Source organism: Xenopus laevis, chromosome 3S (genome assembly GCF_017654675.1).
Source record: "Xenopus laevis strain J_2021 chromosome 3S, Xenopus_laevis_v10.1, whole genome shotgun sequence".
Classification (NCBI taxonomy): Eukaryota; Metazoa; Chordata; class Amphibia; order Anura; family Pipidae; genus Xenopus; species Xenopus laevis.
This window is the reverse complement of record NC_054376.1, coordinates 96,406,524-96,423,104: the sequence shown is the minus strand read 5'-3', so window position 1 is coordinate 96,423,104 and position 16,581 is coordinate 96,406,524. Positions and strand designations below refer to the sequence as shown.

The following is a 16,581-nucleotide window of genomic DNA, read 5'->3' as shown; positions in this document are numbered from 1 at the left end:
ATCTGAACAATTCCATCGTAACCTAAGAAATTCACCAACTGGAATGCCCCTTTTCGTTGTAATGGGATGGTGGCTCTGAAAATGTAATATAGAGTTGGTGGCAGTGGATTTGCGATATAAATCTGTAGATATTGTGCCATCGCTATCCAGGATTAGTGATACGTCTAGAAAATCCAGTTTATAATCACTGATCATGTGAGTCAATCTGATGTTCAGATCATTATTATTCAGTGTCAACAAGAATTTATCTAGACATTCACGGCTACCAGTCCATAGGAAGACTAGGTCATCAATATAGCGAAACCAAATGGCTATATGTTGGGTGAATTCGGACATCAGATCTCCAAATACCCAAGAAGCCTCCCACCAACCCATAAATAGGTTAGCATAGGTGGGTGCAAATGCAGCACCCATGGCCACCCCTCTCACCTGTAAGTAAAATTTATCATTGAAGACAAAGAAATTGTGGTTTAGGCAGAATTGGGTCAGTTCCGTCACAAAGTCAATATACTGGCCATCCCAGTTGCTTTCGGTTTCCATAAAGAATCGTACAGCCTGTAGGCCATGTTTATGAGAAATTGATGAGTATAAAGATTCTACATCACAACCCACCAAAAGAGTTCCGGCCTCGGTTTTAATGTCTTGCAACTTGGAGAGCAAGTCCCCTGTATCTCGAATGTATGATGGGAGATTGGTTACAAAGCTCCTCAATTTGGTGTCAATATATTGACTGGCTCTTTCGCATAAATTACCATTTCCCGACACAATCGGACGCCCAGGAGGTTTAGTTATATTTTTATGCACTTTCGGCAACATATAAAATGTCGGGGTGGTGGAGGAAGTGTTTAGCAGGGCTTTATATTCACTTTTAGTGATGAGGCCTGTCTGGAAGCCATCCTCAATCAAAGTATTGTATGTTGCTTTAAATTTCTCAGTAGGGTCACAGTGTAATCTGTGATAACAAGAGTTATCATTAAGTTGTTTGAGGGCTTCTGTCATATACATTATGCGTGGCCAGATCACAACATTGCCACCTTTATCCGAGGGTTTAATAATAACATCATCCCATTCTGAAATTTGTTGAATAGCCATTCGTTCATCTAGCTTGTGTTTCCCTGTGGTATCAGAGAAAAGCGGGTGTGGGTTCCATAAGAAAATAAAAAAATTACTCTCATGACTATAAAAACTGTGTTTATGTTCCTTGAACAATTGTTAGTATTTTTAAATATAGGCATGGGATCCATTATCTGGAAACCCATTATCCAGAAAGCTCTGAATTGTGGCAAAACCACCTCCCATTGTATTATTAATTATAAAACAGTACCATGTATTTGATTAATATAATTCATCTTTTTTGGAGGCAAAACAATCATATTGGGTTTAGTAGACTTGAGGTGGTCCAAATTTAAAGAAAGATACCGTATCCGGGAAAACCCCAGGTCCCAAGCATTCTGGATAAAAGGTCCCATAACTGTCCCATATAATGTAGTTTAGTTTTTTGTTACTAGAGGTATTTAGTAGATGTTTTAATACTGAAATTCTTGTTATGAGATAATGGCTTGTACTGGAAAATAATCTGACTCTTTTTCCTATTGCTATAGGTGGATGGCAGTGAGAACCCCAAAATACTGCAATGATCTGCATTTACTCAGGCTGCACCATTTAAAGAGGAAACGCTCCACAGGCATGTCAGGTAAGAGTAATAATTGCCTTCTAGAATTTGTACAGTAAGTATCATATGGCTATGGCACAATGCTAGCCTTTTTTTCTGCTATTTCTAATAAAGTGCTGTAATGTAAGCAGAGAAGTCAGAGATCCCAGATTCTATTTATTGAATGTAGCCTTAAAGCATCTATATATATTGAGGATCTCAGCTTACAATGTTTTATGATACAGTTACCCAGAAGCACTAAGTTGCTTATATGTAGTGTTATTGTGGGCCTTGTTTGTGGTTTCTATAAGTCTGAGTGTTACCTTAAACCTCAGCAGCAAAGACTATAATAAATGATCACATGCATTAGCGGTCATTTAATTCATGTAACGTCAGTTGCAAAGTAAAGAAATCAGGTCCCTGTAAGCAAAAAGACCTGCAATCACTACATAAACACAGTGCCTGTGTTCAGCAAGTTAGGCTTCACCAGCAAGCACAGGCCACAATAGCACTTATCTACTGACCTATGGCTGGCTATTAGGACACGGTTTCCTTGCATGTGCTAATGCTGTTGTCTGCAAATACCTGTAGTTATGGATTTCTTGTATCTAACACAAGCTGCCTTTAAAATCTCTACTAAAGGGCATTGTTTTGCTCCCATTAGGGTTCTTGAACTTATGCCTGGGGTGTCATTAACCACGGGGGGTTTACCTTGACCTGGATATTGTGACAGCAAATTTATAAGTATACATTTGTCACAAAAACCCTCTACTACTTGCAAACACTGAATTACTGGTAAAATGTGCTTTTAAAGTCACTGGTATCTAGGAGAATCTCACACAGAACTGGGCAGGAGAGGGACAGAGAAGCCACACACCCCTCTCCAGATAAATGGGTTCTAGGGTACCCTAGGTGCGTTTTTCATTCTCCAGCTCCTCACACTTGGTCACTAGAAGATTTAAAGAACATGTCTTCAGTAGTATGTGCTGTCTTTTTATTGGCACTTTATTAATAACTTAATAATATTAAGTTACTTTCTTTTACAATGCCACCCAATTTATAATGTTATTGACCTATCTGTCTATCTATCTGTCTATCTATCTTGTGTATATACATACTCTTCTGTTAAACAATTCATTCTGCAAATAGATGGAACATTATAATTGTTAGAGCAGTGATTGTGTCATCCTTATTTCAGTATAAGAGTCAGGCCTATTTTAAGTGCCATTTCCTGGGTTTACATTGGTTCTGTGAGAATCTTTCATAACCACCTGTGAATTTGTTTGGTTCTAACTAATTGTCTCTTTACGCCACAGCGATGAGCACATTAACATAATCTGTTTTACAAATCCTTGACATGGTTTTTTGAAACAACAAATATGATCCAAGCCTGGTGTAATGCTGATGTGCTAGAATTAAATCTATTTCTTTACATCTTTTACTGTAATCACAATTTTCTTCAACACGCCTTTTTTGTTCTTGCTGTCAGCCATGCCTGTGACACAGCATGGAACTTGTTTCGTTTCCTTGGTGAAGTGCTTCATAACAGCAGTTTGTGTTTGCCAAGATTTCCTCTCTCAGCATAAACCCAATAATTATGTGTGTAAAGCTAGAAGGGAAAGGGGAAAATATTTAAACAAATGTAGGGACCCCAAGGGTTAAATGTGTCCCTAGGTAAAGATGTGCATATCCCCTGCTATTTGCCAGGAGACGCTGTGACCACATCCTGCCTCAAACTGTTATAGTGCTGGAAGGGAGTGGCAGCTTCCTCTTTTGCCTTACACCTAGGAACAGGGTGGATGTGTGTTCTGAGCCTGGGCATGGGTCCAGTAAATTTGGGGTACAGGGCCCTGTGAATGAGGCATTAGATATTGACAGGTGTAGCTCCTGTAATAGTACACTGTAGGAGTGTAAGTCAGTTAGGGCTGAGCTAAAAAGAGCAGTTCTGAGCTCCAACATAGGAGTGGCAGTTTGGAGGTATCTCTCCCAGGCCATATTGCCTGTAGTATAGGGATCCCAGTGGAAAGGGAATGAGGGTAGAGGATTTCCCTGAGGTGATCCGACCACTACTGGAATAAGTCGCAGAGGTGAAGTGAGATTCCTGCCAAGTCTGTCCCCAGGGAGTGTCAGCCTGTGTTACGCTCTGAATGTGATGTGCCTGTACCACTTGTCTCTGAACCACTGTGATGTGAGTAAACCCTGTGGATGTTCACAAAACCCTTTTTGTTCTATTGTTTTCAAGAACCTCTGCTGCACAACACCATTTCCTTCCTCTTCCACATGGCAAAGGCCCACTCTGGGTTAGAGAGTCCAGTGTAACCGGTGTTCTACTGGTAGTAGTCCGGGAAGGCTGTTATTGAGCCCAAAAACTTGTTACACAAATAAAACAGCAATATGGCGTGGTTGCGTTATTTAATATCATTACCTGATAGCAATTGTTTACACCTTCTTGGATCTTTTTATCTGATTTCTGCAAAACATAAATATTAGAAATTCTGTGTATTTAAGAAGTATGGTAATAAATGTCAAAGCTTTGGTTGGTTTAAAAGGTAAGTCTTAATGGGTGATCTAATGCCTTTGGAAACAAACAGAAAAAGATAACTGAATATGCTTTATGGACTATTTGTTCAAAAGGAAGAATTGCTAATACTCACTAGACTAGTGATACTGTCTAGTTAACTCCTGGTCGAGAAACCTATAGCAACCAATTCTGCTGTACTTTCAAAGAGCAGCTTAGTAAATACTAACGAGGGGACATGATTACACTTTACAACTACATTAGGGGACATTATAGACAAATAGCAGGGGACCTTTTTACCCATAAAGTGGATCACCGTACCAGAGGCCTCCCCTTCAGACTAGAAGAAAAGAACTTTCATTTGAAGCAACGTAGGGGGTTCTTCACAGTCAGGACAGTGAGGTTGTGGAATGCACTGCCGGGTGATGTTGTGATGGCTGATTCAGTTAATCCCTTTAAGAATGGCTTGGATGATTTTTTGGACAGACATAATATCAAAGGCTATTGTGATACTAAACTCTATAGTTAGTATAGATATGGGTATATATTATTTATGTGAAAGTAGAGAGGGGTGTGTGTATGGATGCTGGGTTTTCCTTTGGAGGGGTTGAACTTGATGGACTTTGTCTTTGTTCAACCCGAATTAACTATGTAACTGCTGATTGGTTGCAATAATTTACAAGCCCAAAAGAAAAACTGCATCTATTACATAACATTTCTCTCAAAATTGTAGTTGGCTTTTAAATTTTTCCAGAAACTTCTGGAATATACCTCATTGGTTTCAGGTCCTCTTTTGTGCAATTGCCAATATGGAGCAGGGGCAATTGATGCCAGGTACAGATTGTCTTAATCTCTTGTAATCTCTTAAAGGAGAGGCTCTGAAGCAGTGCAATATGGCTCCTGCCAACTCAATTGCAAGGAAGGAGGTGGAACCTAATTTTTTCTTAATTGATATCCCTGCATTATCTGGAAAGATCCTCTGGTGAATAAAGCATCATAGTTCATTCTATGGCCCCTTTATAGATAGGCATTTTTATCATTTACATCCCCTTAAGCTGGCCATAGAAGCAAAGATACGATTGTATGAATCATTGTACGATCGGACTTTCCCATTTCCCGGACCTGCCACTAACCATTCCGATCAAATAAAGTACAAAAGAATCAGCCGATGTTCTGCCCCTGACAGCAATCGTAGGAAAGTTATGTCCAACCAAAGCTAGTGACAGTCTCCTTCTGAAAATCGTATGATCGGCAATACACGCAGAGATATTACCCGCAGGCGACAGAAATTTTCTAACCTGTCCGACCAAACGACCGATCTCCGCCGGACGAAAAATGACGGGACTCCACACATGGTACGAAAATCGTACATATCCTTGATTAGTACGATCAGATCTTTGCGTCTATGGCCAGCTTAAAGCTATAAACTATTTCAACCTGGCTAACCTTTCCTTATAACTAATATCTTCCATATCATTCATCAGCTTAGTTGCACTTCTGTAGAATTTCTTTGTTTTCAATTTCAGTAGTTGTTTTCTGTTTAGACCATTACAAATTAGTGAAAGATAACTTTATGTCATTTAAATTTTATTAGTTCCATCAAAACTTTACAGCAATGAAGTAGAGAGAAAATAATAAGGCAAATAGAGAAAGAAGAAAAAATATATGAAAAGGAAAGGGTAAAACTAAATACCAGTCAATAGCAAACAAGACATAGACGTTGTGATCCATTAAAGTAAAAAGAATGTTGAGAATATTGATAATGGATACTGGACCATCCACTCATTAGGCATTCAGATATTTATCAAAAGTAAAGGTACAACAGCATATCTCCTTATTAGGAACAAATAATATCTACTTGGGTCTTGAAGAGCCTTGGCAACTGTTAAAGGAGAAGGAAAGGTTAAAACTAAGTAAGCCTTATCAGAAAGGTCCATCTAAATATACCAGTAAACCCCCAAAGTGGTGCTGCTCTGAGTCCCCTGTCAAAAGAAATACAGTATTTCTTTCCTTCTATTGTGTACACATGGGCTTCTGTATCAGACTTCCTGCCTTCAGCTTAAACCTCATTGCCCTGGGCAAGAGCATGCTCAGTTTGCTCCTCTTCCCACTCGCTTCTCTACTGTAATCTGAGCCCAGAGCAGGGACAGACTCAGGCAGGAAGTGATGTCACCCCACGTTAATACTGCAGCTCCTATCCTAAACAAACAGAGAGTTTCTAGAGCTTTTTACTCAGGTATGGTAAAACATTCTACAGAATAAATATAACATTCTAGCTTGCACTATTGCAGCTAATCTATTGGCAATAAAATGCCTCCGTAGCTTTCCTTCTCCTTTAAAGGACAGTCTTTATCTATAAGTATGTGTACCCCTACTTAAATCAGCTTTTAGATTCCTGATTTCCTTTAATACCAGATACAGTGTTGTCTAAGGTAAATCTTTTGTTTAGTTTCAAGCTCAGGTAAGTTAGGAATGTGTTTCCTTTGCTAGGAGACTATAGAGTATGTGTCTGTCCTTGGGAGCTCACAACCAATTTAAAGGTAAACCCCAATCTGTAGAGGATCTAATGTTGTCTTATAGATTGATTTATGGATCATAGTCGCCTTTCTTACCTCTAAGCAGGGCAAAATTTGAAAATGCCACATTCTACTTCCTGATCTGAAAGAGCACAAGCCAAATAAACCAGCAGTCTACTTAGAAGCCTTTTTTCATATTTTACCCTGTTCAAAGTAAGAAATAACAAAAAGGATATATATATTAGTTCTTAATTAAAAGAATAGGCAATTTACAAGCATTATTTATTGCGCCATTGTTGAGAAAGGGCTGTGCTATGTGGTGCTGCAAAATAAAAAAGACAACACAAGCATAAGTGCCAATAAAATATATAGCAATATGAAAATGGCAAAAAAGGCTGTGATAGATTCTGCTCAGAAACTTGATAATAAAATACAAAGCAACTGCCAGTGGCATTTCAGGACTTCACCGTTCTTAATATATTATTCAAAAACTGCAAAACAGTATGGGACCCATGACTGACAATAACTCCCATTGGTTCTCCAATGCTGGATGAACACTTTTAAATAGAACTTGATCAGCTCTGTTTCTGTCAATCAAAGTATTGTTTATTTAAAACAAGATTGGCATACCAGAGATAAAAAAGCATAAAAATGCCTTCCTTAACATTCAGCTAAATGGAAGCTTTATGTGTGTTTTGGAATAAATTGTGGTCATCAACAGCATATTTAGGAGAAGTCCATGGGCTTTGAATGCAATTTTCCTATAGCTGACGTTTGTTTTAGAGATTAAGCTTCCAACCTGTGCCTACTTTATTAGCAGCAGTTGGCAACAGTTTTCATTTCCCCATGCTGTAATTACATGTTTATATTTAAACACCAAATCTCCATTTCTTTCAATATTTTTCCATTTTGCCCCTTCATTATCTGATTAACTTCACAAAGCTAGGAATTGTTCTAGTAATGGATTCATTTTAAATACGTCTCAACTAAAGGTGAAAAATCCTATTTGATTAAAGGGTATCTTTATGCTAGAAGGCACCATAGGAGTACACATATCTTTATCTTGCTTGGCTGGTGGTTTCCAAAGAGAATGTAAGAAGGTAAGTATGTTCTAGCTTCATTTACAGAAATATACTCTGTGAGAGCTTTGCATTGAGTTAAGGCTACAAGAGGAGTGTTGCACAGTGCTCTGTTCTTTGGACATGGAACATGGAATGGGCCCTGAGACAGACCCCTTATATTAAGTGAGATTAAAACAAAGGATGGCTATGCTACATCTAAAACATTGGCATATCCATGGCTATATAAAAAAAATTATAAAATTGTAAAAAATACAAAACTCACAAAGTGTACTTTCTTAGATTATTCTTTAAATTTCTCTTAAAATACCAAATTCGCGGTGACCCTTTATTAATACTTTATGCTGATGTATTCACTTGCAAAAGTAAAGCAATAATACATGATAATACTGTTTTAGCATGTGTCCGTGCTTCTATAAATATATATCTAATTCTCCTTGTGAATGTTTCTTTCTTGCCTATATTTCTGCAAATCCTCCAAAACTCCTTCCAAAACCCTCCTATCAATTTTATGCTTGTGTGGTTTCTGCTCACAATAGCTAGCTAGGTATTTCATGATATTTTTATCCATTGTTTTCAAAAATCATAGTATAAATGACACCAAATATATAGATCTGTACAAATATCTATTCTGCATTATTAATGAACCTTAATAGATAGTGATGGGTGAATTCGTGACAAATTCCCCGCCAGCGAATAAATTCGCGAAACCACCGCAAAAATTCGCCAGCGAAAATTAGCCGGCGTCAAAGAAAAAATGGAGCCGTTTTGAAAAAGTGATATATTGAAGTATATGTCACATCATAGTGCACAACTTTTGGTCAAGCTGTGCGCCTTTTATAAGGCCACACAATACATATATATTCATACACAAATCTAAGGGGCAGATTTATCAAGGGTCGAATTTCGAGGGTTAATAAACCCTCGAATTCGACCCTCAAAGTAAAATCCTTCGAATTTGAATATCGAATTCAAAGGATTTTAGCGCAAATACTTTGATCGAACGATCGAATAAAAAAAGTTCGAAACGAACGATAAAATCCTTCAAATCGAACGATTCAAAGGATTTTAATCGAACGAACGATTTTTATTCGATCATAAAAAACTTAGAAAAGTGCTGGCTAAGTTCCCCATAGGCTAACATTGAACCTCGGTAAGTTTAAACTGCCGAAGTATGTAGTCAAAGTATTTTTTAAAGAGACAGTAATTCGACTATCGATTCGAAGTCGAAGGTCATAGTAGCCTATTCGATGGTAGAAGTACCCAAAAAAATACTTCGAAATTCGAAGTTTTTTTCATTCGAATCCTTCATTCGAGCTTAGTAAATGTGCCCCTAAATGTAGTGATCATTAGAGATCATTTTAGCCATGGATGGTCTGTCCAATATGTCATCCAAGCCTCTCTTAAAGATTTTAATATAATTCTCTATCACATATCACCTAGTTTGGCATTCCACAACCTCACTTACTTCACTGTGAAGAATCATTTTCATTACTTTGAGTGAAAATTCCATTCTTTAAGCCTAAAGTGGCAGCCTCTTGTTTTTTCTATGAGAAAACTGATCCTCGGCTATCTGTCTATAATCTCTAATGTACTTGTAAAGAGAAATCATGTCCCCTTGCTAGTGTCTCTTCTCTAGAGAAAAAACGATTCCAACATATTATTCTCTAGCCGTTTTATCAATACCATGTAGTGGAGTGATGCAACTTAAGGTTTTGAAGGGCTCATCAAATGTGCAAAACTATTAGGTGAAAAATCCACCAAATTAAAATTAAGCCATTGCACTTACACTTACAACCAATTATTACTAAACAGTACCACACATAGGGGGTTATATAATAAAAGGTACTAACTTTGCCCAGGAGCAACCAATCAGCAGGTAGACTTTAATTAGTTGCTATGGGCTACTGCTCCTGGACAAACTTTTAATTAAATCTAATTAACTTCATTATTTACAGTTAACATAACACTACATAGCTTTCAATTCAGCCATCCTCTGGAGTTTGATATGTTACGATATAGAAAGAAAGTTGATTATTAATGAAATAGTTGGACCTGAGTTGTGACTTAATTACAGTAGTTAAATATTTGTTAGAGTTACTATTATTTAGTATAGGGTAAGAGGGAGCATAGAGGAATGAACATCTAAAAATAAATTGTATTTCCTGTATTTAATTATCAATCCCCCATATGTAATAAAACTTTGCCTGTAGCAGTAACCCATGGCAACCAATACGATGTTTTCTTCTAAACAGGTGACCAGCAAATGCAACCTGCAAACTGTGCCTATTAATACACAACCCCTTCAAGTGGTAGGTATATGGATTAAAAAGTGGTATTACCAATATAACTCAAAGAGAGTGCAAGTTTTCTCTAAATTGTATTTAAAATGCTTAGCTTTTATAGGTTGTAAATCGTTAAGAGCCCACCAAACATGATATGGCTTTGGAGAATCTTTTGCAAATGTACACATTTTTTTAAAATTTTTCTTCTCGCAGTTGCTTTGGTCATTTACTATGATGTACACATAAAAAGGTTATTTTTATTTACAGTACACACCGATATAGTGTCATGAGCAAAGCAGACATATGGTACTGCACCAGGTTTTAGGCAATTTTGAGAACAGATGTAAATGTGTTGACATGTGATTAAGAATGCATTAAATTGTCTGTGGGCTATGAGAAAGAGCTTGAAACTTTAATTGCTTTGCACTTCTGTGCAAAGACTGTGTGTGCAATAAAAGCAGTTTCATACTTGCCAGATTTTCTGCCCCAATGGAGAAAATCTTGTGGATTTTTAAAACTCCATGGTTACTCTGGGAAAAGACATATTATTTGTATTATTTTGCATTATCTGAGTTTGTGTTCTGCATATATAATGAATACTTTGTAGAATTAAATATATTTCATATTATGGCTGAGCCAAAAGACAATTTTTAATAGGTTCTAAGATATATGCCTTTATTATAACTGCAGATGCTCTTGGTAGACAATAATAATCCTCATCCATTTCATATTTATCCCTAAAGAGAGCATTAGATTGTTTGGGCTATTGACTACATGGGTAAACTATTATATTTTTTCTAAACCCTGAAAAACAGCACCACCAGAATTGCATATCAAATGTTGAATCACAATAGAAAGGCAGGAATGGTATAACATTTAATGTAATATCACCTTGTTTTGTCAATGTAACACTTCCCTTCTCCATTACTCCTTTCCTACCAGTGTATCACAACTGCTCTGATTCTCTTTCTTTTCTACAAAAACATTTTTTTTTCCTTCAATAGCAACTGCTTTCTATGGCATTTTTATTGTTGGTATGGGAAACGTCATGCTTGATTCTTAATGTGCCTTTCTTCTCACTGATAGGTTAACCAAGAAATGTCAGTTGAGGTTGCAGCTTGACACATTAATATCTGGTGTTTTGTTTTTCTCCCTGAAGGAACTGCAAAAATTTCAGATATTCCTGCCTAATCTAGTACAAATAGATTTATAGTGAATGACCAAGACAGTGTTGTCAGCTAAATAAAAAAGTTTAAACACTGGTTAAGAGAATATTTGCTGAATTCTGCTTCCACGTAGTTCATATCAATAGCGTTCAACCAGTTTTTTTACACTAACGTTTTACTTTGTGGTGCTCAGATGCGAAGAGTGTTATGGATGTTTTCTGCATATTAACATTATTCTAAAGGTATTTACTAAATTAAATGGAGGGTATTTTCATTTTTGTACTGCCTAGATTGACCTGTTCTAAGCAGTGCTTAAATTGGTCTTTATTGGTTATTTATATGACTTGTAGGGATGAGCAAACATTTCTGCTTAGTACAATTTTTACAGAAATCTGTGGTTTCACCACCGGCAGACAATTTTGCAAATTCAAACTTCTTGTCTTCCACACTTGTCTGCACTCTGGAGAGACAGTTGCATTCACTAGAGTGTATAAGTCATGGAAAAGGAGGATTTTGGTCCTGAACTGAACTGTTAGAAGGAGATACTTAGACAGTACAACTGTTTTTCTATGACAAAAGAAGCATCTCTAACAATGTAGGGCAAGGTAAATGCCAATGCAGAGCTAAAACCCCCATTGCTAATGTAATTTTTTCTTCACATTAAATCCAATACATTTTGGAGAGTTTTTTAGAGTTCTGCTAAATGTTTCAGGCGTTTCACAAACTTTTATGCACCAAGTTCGGTCATTAGTTCTGCTTCTATTCAACCTGTAATTGAAAATATTACATGGCAATGTTCCTAAAAAAACAGATTGACTGTGACTTTTCTGTGTTAATGCTATTCTTATTTGCAACATATTTCTTATTTGCAGGTAGCAGATGAAATTTTAAACATGAGAGCCATAGAAAAAAAATTGAACAACCCTGTTTAAATGGTTGTTATAAAATAGTAGAATCACATTGCATGGAATGAGCTAGACAACTTCACTCAATGACCACTTGTGTATCATAGGCAAGGTAGGATATTAGAAAATATTATCTGTAATTTTGTACTGACTGATAAGTCGTCATCAGAGCTGGAGGTAGGGGTAGGCAAAAGTGGGGGCACTACCTAGGCAAGTACCTCTGCTACCTCCTAATACAGCCCTGCACTGAGATTGGGAAATGGGGAGCAGGGGGAAATCAACAGCTGAAGAGTTGTGGTGTAAGGTATGGAGAGGCTGGACCATGCCAGGTGCCCTTCTTCATTGGCCTGGTTCTTGTCATCATTTAAGCCTCCTATTACCAGGATAATTGAAGGCAGTGTGAATCTTTACTTTATAATTGCCAACCTAGACCTCCCTGCTGGGCCTGTATGGAGCTGTAACAACCACTGAGGGCAATCTTTGCCAGATAGCTGAACTCACCAGACATTTGGAATCTGCAAATGTGCTTTATTTGGGGTGGATAGACAAGTGCTGCAGGCCAAGAACATTTATTTTCCTAACCTCAGAATAGTTCCTCGCACGTGGAAGGCAGGAACACAAGAGGATGATGGGAGGAACTGACATCACACTAGATGAAGGGAATAGAAGGAGGGTTTACAAACAAGGAAAACAGAGCCTGCCATATAGCTTTGATCACTAGGAGGCAGTGTTATAATGGGTAAGCATATAAGCATTAAATATATAACATCACGACTTTCAACTAATGGGTCATCACAATAATATTTTCAGGCAGTTCTATATTGCCAAACAGGCTGTAGATGATTGTCATTGACCTTAACTGTCTTGTATGTATTTTTTCTGTACTTCAGGTAACCCTAGGCTATATGATTCTCACCTAGGCTGCTTGAGCCAAAAGCCTGGGATTAACAGTATAAACTGCAGAAATGGTATAAATTGAAAATGAATGTTAATTGCTCAGAGACATGAGTTTTATTATTCTCTTTGGTTATAAACAATGAAAGAGCTAAATACTGTTCACATAGCATTATGAAACATAAGCTGGTTGGTTGTAGAAATAACTAGTACAATAGTGGATACTTGTGCAAACAGCTAGCTAAATAAAGTCAACCCACTCAATCCCTGGAAGCAAGTATTCACATAATAACACTTTCTACCCATTTTCTTACAGTATTTCTGCATTGGTGGTCATTCAATTTATTTGTTTCAGATATGAAATCCAAATGTTTCATGTATCATGAACTGAAAGGCTATTCGGCAAAAGTTTCATTCAGCGTGTACTGCAGCAGTTGTTTGGCTCCAGTCCAAGCTCATAAACTTGCCATGTGATCAAAAGGTTGTGACATCGCTTCAGAAGATTAATAATTGCAGCTTTAGAAGAAACAAACACAGGCACAAGTGAATATTCTCCCTCTTTTTTGAGTTGTGCGATCCTCGGTGCCATAAACACGCTTTTCAAAAAATCTTGCGTGCTCCATTGCCATCCCGGCACATTTATAATTTGTTGTTGTTAAACTCTGGCAAGCAATTAAACTGAAGTCGTATTCATACCTCTTACCGTCCTTTCGGATAGCTTGGCTGAATCATGATAAAGGCAAAACCACATACCACACGAAACAATTCCTGTGCCGCAGTAACAGTTGCCATAGAGATCATTTGTGCAAAGTGGACAAAAGCTTTTTTTTTTGCTAGGATGGAATTCTAAATCAGTTTTAATGTATCCAGATGAATGCTATGTCAACTTCATTAGTTGTTACCTTAAAATTTTAAGACTTGGCACTAAAATAGAAATGTCACTGTTGGAACTGTTTGAGGAAACAAAATGTGTGTAACACCCTAGCTGTTTAACAAATTAACACATTTCCGTAAACATTTAAGTAATACTCACTAGGGACCAGAAAGAGAAGCTTTAAATTGTTTTTTTCATCTGTGAGAGTTAGTTAGTCACAATCTATCTATCTATCTATCTATCTATCTATCTATCTATCTATCTATCTATCTATCTATCTATCTATCTGTGATTTCTGTATTCTCCATGTACTGTATCTATCTATCTGGCTGCCTCTTTCTCTTCCCTCCCTCTACCAATCCTTTTCTCTCGTTTTCTCAGCGGGTTATTTATAATAATTGCTCTGGTCCTAGGATTTGCTCCATTGGTAACCAGATCCCATTTGTTTCACTATTAGTGGAAGCTTAAGCAAATATACAGTAAATCTTACAAAGTAACTAGGATCAATAGAATAAGTGGTATAATATACAAACACAGAAAGTCATCATTTAGTGATGCCATTGTTTTTTTTTTTTTCAGTACTGGAATTTCCAAAATATTATAATGACTATTGGGTTCCATAACATGATTTATTTATTGAATGATGATCGTTATAATGAGGGCAATATTTACGGGGGTGGGGGGGAGAGGTAGTGCCGGGTTTATCCGATTGTGATCTCAGAGGCATTGTCTGCTTCAAAGCATTTATAGCATAAACATAGCAACACTCCATCATTTCTGTGTCTCCATCAGATTTGCTCTGTGCACTGTACATTAGCTTCCCTTCTGGATATATTGCAGCTCAGACGGAATCAAGTCAAAATGTTCAGGCGAAAGACAAAAGAGAATTTCTCACCTCCAAAATGGATTAGATCAGCTGTTTCAATTATTCCTGAGAGAGAGCAAGACAGAGAGCGAGACAGAGATAGTGACCAACTGACTTGCACATTAAGAACAAAAAGACACTATCCTGTCCTGTGAGGATGCCATATGCTCTGTGTTTTGAGGCAAGCTGCCTACAGTACAGTGCAATTACAAACAGACTGGAGGCTACACTAAAATCCAATGAAAAACAAAAAGACGCCAGCAGAGAACAACGATTCTGGGTTTACTTGGTTACTAATGGAGACAAACAGCTACATTTTAGTTATTCGTCACAACTTTAAGTTGGTTAAAATTCCTACATTTCTCCTCCTGAAAAGGGACATATGCATTGTTACAAAACAATTACACTATGTTATGGTTGGGATTATTCCCACTGGCCTTTTTGGTCATTAAGAATTTTAGGATTATTTTCCATTGTTGTAAATAATGTATCTATTAGTATGGCAGCAAATAGTTTGCTGCTTGAGATGTATATGTTCATAGTTACCTTGTGCTTCTCTTGTCATTTTATTGTATTCTTCCCCTTCATTGCATCAATCATGTTTGTTAAGTCATCACCATCACAATGAGTATCATTAACATGCACAGTGTGGATGATTTTCATTAGTTGTGTGTTGACATTAGGATCCACTTCCTTGTTTATGTCATACTTGCATAGGTCTAATATTTAATGAAGATTTTCTTTTATCTCTTAGTATTTCTTTACTGCTGTTACTTTCGCCATGCTGCTCCTGGTCCTTTTCGGCTTCTGGTTACTTCCTCATCCTCCCAACTTCCTATGTTTTCTTCATATTTTATACCTTGTTTCACCCATCTTGCACTCCATTTATATCTACTAGTTACTGCTCCTGCCCTCTACCAGGGCAATTTCTTCTTTCAGGTCTACCACTTCATTATATTCCAAAAAAAAAAAAGAATTGATGTGGCTTACCAATTGCAATTAATGGCTTGTCACACTTGGGGGCAAATTCATCAAGGGTAGAATTTCGAGGGGTTAAATCCCTCGAAATTCGACTGGGGAATAGAATCGAATAGGCAATTCGGGCGAATTTATGCGCTGGCGAATAGTCGAATTGGCGAATAGGCGCTCGATCGAATATTCGCTTGAAGGATTTTCATTCGATCGAATGCCTTTTTATTCGATCAAAAACTTGGAAAACAAGCCTATGGGACTTTCCCATAGGCTTTTTAAGCAATTCGGTAGGTTTTAGGTGGCGAAGTAGGCAGTCGAAGTATTTTTAAAAGAGACAGTACTTCGACTATCGAATGGGCGAATAGTCGCAGCGTTTTTGCGCTCGATCCAGTACTTCGACTGTCGAATGGCGAATAGTCGCAGCGTTTTTGCGCTCGATCCAGTACTTCGACTGTCGAATGGCGAATAGTCGCAGCGTTTTTGCGCTCAGGCGAATTTATGCCAATTCGATAGTCGAGGAGCACAAAAAAACTCGAAATTCGAAGTTTTTTTACTTCGATTCCTTTACTCGAAGTTAGTGAATCGGCCCCTTAGTATCTTGTGCTGATATCCCAATCAAGTCAGTCCATAAATAGATTCTTTGTGTAGGACAAATCCAAGGCAGTAGACTGACTGCAATTACGTTTATTGAAGGAGTGAATACACACTACAGGGGTTATTTATAAAAGTCCGAATTTATCTCAACATTTTCTGCTACAAACTCTGATCAAATCTGCTTGGGTTTTTGACGCTTATTTATTATTACATTTTCCCCATCATTTTCTTTGTGGGAAAAACTGTGATTTTCAAGATTTTT

General features: G+C 37.4%; 1 pseudogene; it reads left to right on the top strand.

Moving 5' to 3' along the window:
• Positions 1-874: 874 nt before the first annotated feature.
• LOC108712383 overlaps positions 875-16,581 on the top strand; it is a 613,424-nt pseudogene continuing 597,717 nt past the window's right edge.